Raw genomic sequence first — 4779 nt, 5'->3', positions numbered from 1 at the left:
ATCTTTACAGGAGCTGATACACAAGATGCAGCAGGACCAGGCTGAGTTCTTCAATGACATGACGGAGCGCCTAGCTGACATGGTGATAGAAGAGATGGCTCCTGCTGATGATGATGCACCCCAACCCTGACCCTGCTACAACCAGATCTTACCCCACCCCCTATAATTCTGCTATCTCAAAAACAATTTCATCTCTGTTTGCTCTCTAAACAATTTTTTTTGGTTGGTTTTGATGCGCCAAGTTTATGACTAATGATCATTAGTGCGCTTTTCCTACGTTCTGATAGTTGACCCACATTGACTTGTAGAATTGGTTGCTTGTATTGTGCTCTTTGTTGCGTTTTCCTTGTTTTGCTTGCAGGGGTGCGGTCAAACTCGTTGACCGACTTGAGCTGCATAATGTCAATCTGCTTGGAAGGGTAACATAATTCACATATGTTCTTTCCTCTCCGTCGAGAAACCGTTTTTCCCTAGCACCCTTTTTGATAATTCCAAAGGGGAAGATATTAAGAGGGGCAACATGTGTTCAAAACTATTGGTGTCTATACATAGGTTCGACACCTCAGTGACTCTTCTGTACCTGGCTAAGATTGATCTTGGTACTTGACTGTCAGGTTACATGTTCCATTCCTCAGTCATTCTTATATATTTTAATTTTATTAAGCTGTAAGGTTGTCATCATCAAAAAGGGGGAAATTGTTGATTCCTGGGTTTTGATGATGACAAGCTTACACTCTACTGATTGTTGAAATAAGGATTGACAGGAGCAAGTCACTATAAGCTAGGACAAGTACACAACGAGGCAAGAAGTGAAGCAGCGTGGAAATTAAGTCCAACATCATGAAGAATACAAGTCTAAAGAGTATGGACAGATTGAATCATGGGCCAAGGAGTATGAAGCCCAGCAAGTCAATTAGAGTCCAGAAAGGTATAAGATCAGTAGAAACAAATACAGCTTAGTATGGGAACAGAATATTTCATAGAGTCCTAAATCAGTTTTATTTTATAAAAGATAAGTGTCGATTTACAAAACTGATTTTACTATTTTACTTAAGGTTAAACTCTTAAACGTTTTAAGTTAATTCACAACTCTCAAATCCGTAAGGATTGAGTTTATCTAAACGCGTTTTAAAGATGTTATTTGCGAAAATATATCTTTTGAAAAGAGTCCTAAATTGGGTTGAATTAGAATCTACGGTAAACTCTTTGTTTCCTATATATACACCTTTATAGAGCAGTATTTGTTACGTGGTCTTATATCTAGTATTTAGTATTAAGTTTAATATTACTTTGTTTCAGTCAAAAGTGTTGAGATATTGTATGATAAGCCTGAGTCAGGCTTACTTGAGCAAGAGAGAAGATCTTACAAGAGATCTGTGAGGAGAAGCAGTTGAGGAAACTGAGTTGTTTTGCCTAATTAGTGAATGTGTTTAAGTCCCCAAAGGGGGCGTGGTTTTTTCCTCTCTTGCATATTTTATTGTTTCTGTTCCTAGTAGTTTAATTTTTGTAAAACCGTAAAATATCAATTCACCCCCCTCTTGAGGAACTCTGTGAAATTAACAATCATGTTGATATAATGGCAATTAATATGATTAATTGGATGAGATGGGGAGGTAAAATCTACAGAAAGATCCGTTCTATGAAACACCGCCTATAAATTCTCATTGAACATCCGGAAATTAATTAAAATCAAAAGTATATATCCCATTATGCCAGGAAATTGTTTATTCTATGATTAATTAGGTTTTTGTTTCCTTGTATTTTTATCCAATGTCAAAAAAAAGAAATTGTTTATTCTATTAACATTGAAAAATCGAAAAATAAAATAAAATTCTTTAACTTATCCTACTATGCGAGAAAATCGCTTATTGTAGCAGTCTAAACACAAGTAAAATTCTTGTGAGTAATTAAGTGTATTCTTAATTTGAAGGAGGGAAGAAGATTTCATCGGAAGTCCTCTTTGAGCGAAAATGCTGCTCAATTTCCGTTGGCACATTGAAGGCTGCTTCCAGCACTTGTGGCGATAGCGCCTTCCACACCGAAGTCTTCCCGGCTAAGTGTGTGAAAACAGGACTGCAAACACCACACAAATTAAGTCAATGTATTAGTATTTCACATCACATTAATCAAAATTATATAACACAATAAATAAAATTATATAACACAATAAATATAAAAAAAGAAGAAGAAAGAAGGTGCTTAGTGCTTACTTAGGGGTAGAGATGATAGAAAACCACTCCAAACCTTCATCATTAGCAATCTTAGAAACCACAAAGAATCTAGGCACTATAAACAGATTTCCAGCCTTAATAGTTGTTTCCAACACCCTCTTACCATCAACTCCAACAACTTGAACACGACCACTTCCTCTAACAATATAAGTCACTTGAAGTGCCGAGTCACACGAGAATCCAGGAGAGCACATAGCTTTCCCATTAAGCTCCATTCTTAATGTCAACATCTAAAGGTGCTTCTTCACAGTTCAATGCCATTCCATTGCGGTGTTCCTTGTTTGGTTCAGGCATTTTGTTGGATTCATTAAGCTTGACTATTCCGTTTGAGGATTGGTTGTTGACTAGGGTTTTGACTACTTGTTCAGGTAAGTCCCATGCTCTGCTTACAAACTCGGTTGTGAATCCGGTGAAGATTCCGTTTGGTCCTGTGAGGTTAAAGTCGGTGAATTCGCCGTGTTTGTGAGCTTTAGAGGTTTCACCTAAGAAGAGGACGGTTAGTTCAGTGTCCTCCTTGTTGTACCACCAGGTTACTACACCAAAAGGGAGGGCAATGGCGTCTCCTTTCTTGATTGCAATCACTTTCTCCTCTTGCTCGGGAAGGACAATTCCAGCTACTCCTTCACCTGATAAATATTAAAAAAATCATGTCAATACTTAATATTTAGCATGAATCAAACGTAGTACTAGATATATATGTAAATAGTATTTCACATAAATTTAACGCTTTGAATCACACGCCAAGGTGGTTATTTGGGTAAGACCGTCTTATATAAAAGTTTGTAATTGATATAACAATATGTAAATAATGACATACTTTAGCATTCCATTAATAATTACGGAGTAATATATATGGAGTAAAAACATGAACAATACAACAACAATTATGCAATGATATTGGTAACGAATTCAAGATGTAATATACTCCGTATGACCGGCCCTATATATATTCTTCAATTCAACAAAACTATACGAGTACTAATCGTCCAATCTATCAATCATTGTACATTTGTACGTAGTATTACAATCGATCATATCTATACTAACATTGAATAATAATAAAAACATAATAATTTATATTGTTCAAAACTAATTAACATACTACGGAGTATAAGTAAATATTTACAATTAACCTTCGTTGTAACAATATATCGAGTAAATTACGAACACCGCACATCCAAATACTTAACCAATATATATAACCATGAATATCATCGATCATCTAATAAATAAATAAGTGAATAAAATAAAGTTTAAGATGCATGAGTATTTAATTTTACCTTGAAGAACATAAGCAACTTTAGAGGAATCGGAGTAACGAGGAAGGGCAAAGCCGAACTTGTTAAGAGAAAGCTTAGCAGCAGCAATGTCGCCTTCTTTAAGCATGGGGAGTTCCGAGGGAGACCATGCGTAGTACGAACCACCTTCACCTCCATAGATCTTCTTTGACAACTTTGGTGACAAATCAAGCTCCATTCTTTTTTATTTTTGGATTAACAAAAATATTAAAGCCTTTAATTTTCTTTGAGAACAATTTACTCAATGAATTGGTACGTAAGATATGGGAGTGATTAGGGGTGTATTTATAGGTTTAGATGGCCTAAGATACAGATTAGGATAAGGATTATATAATTTGGATAAGAACATATACAAACTTTTGTATAAGGCGGTCTTACGAAAAAGACCGCCTTGATGGCAACCTAACATGCCACGTAAAATCTGACGTGGCAGAACTATAAACTTTTTTTTTATGAAAATATAAATACCCATTTTCTTCCCATTTTCATTTCAAAACCCTAATTTCTTTCTCTCTCCTCCAAATCTCTCTGTCTCTCTCCTTAAACGCCGCCATACTCTCATCAAAATTGATGACGGAAATGACGAAGCAGGCGGCGGAGCTCCTCCACTTTCCAGCGGAGATATTACGGTGGCCGGCGAGTAGCGCGAAATGATAGAGAATAGCGATGAAGGAATCAAAAGAAGGAGGAGAGCCGCTCTCTTGCCGTAAGAAGTCGGTGGCCGACGGGATAGGGAAGCAAGGAGCTGCGCGGCGAAGGAAAGAGATGAAGGAGAAGTGTCCGTCCTTGCCGTCGTCGCCTTCCGCGTTGGCGTTGGTGGCGTTGCACGGGTTGAGCCGCGGGTGTTAGAGGCATTGCGCGGGTCACCTCCTCGCAAAGCTGCGGCTTCAATGATTTTAGGTTTTAGGCCACCGCAAGATCCGCCGCGGCCATACTGATTTTTGATCTCGTCGCCGCCATCAAGATTCGAGAAGGAGTAGAACGACGAAGGAAAGAGAAGAAGGTAGAAGTCGATTATGATGATAAATGGCGAAGGAAACAGGTTTGATTTTCTACAATCTGTAGATTTTAATTTTATTTATCTGAAATTATCATGTTGCCGGATTTTTTGGATTTTGATTTTTATGTATGCGATTTTGTTTTTGTTTTGATTAGGTTTATGTTTCGTTTCGATTGAATTGTTTAGGTTTTTCTAATTTCCTCTTTTGATTTAGGTTTTTTCTATTTTTGAATTTCTGACAGGAGGAGGA

The 4779-nt window shown here is 37.1% G+C and overlaps 1 pseudogene; it reads right to left on the bottom strand.

Moving 5' to 3' along the window:
• Nucleotides 1–1283: 1283 nt before the first annotated feature.
• LOC110805809 (11S globulin seed storage protein Ana o 2.0101-like) lies at nucleotides 1284–3754 on the bottom strand (annotated as a pseudogene).
• Between the last annotated feature and the right edge of the window lie 1025 nt (nucleotides 3755–4779).

This window comes from Spinacia oleracea, chromosome 3 (genome assembly GCF_020520425.1).
Source record: "Spinacia oleracea cultivar Varoflay chromosome 3, BTI_SOV_V1, whole genome shotgun sequence".
Taxonomy (NCBI): Eukaryota; Viridiplantae; Streptophyta; class Magnoliopsida; order Caryophyllales; family Amaranthaceae; genus Spinacia; species Spinacia oleracea.
The sequence above is the reverse complement of the archived record's forward strand: the minus strand, read 5'-3'. Positions and strand labels throughout refer to the sequence as shown.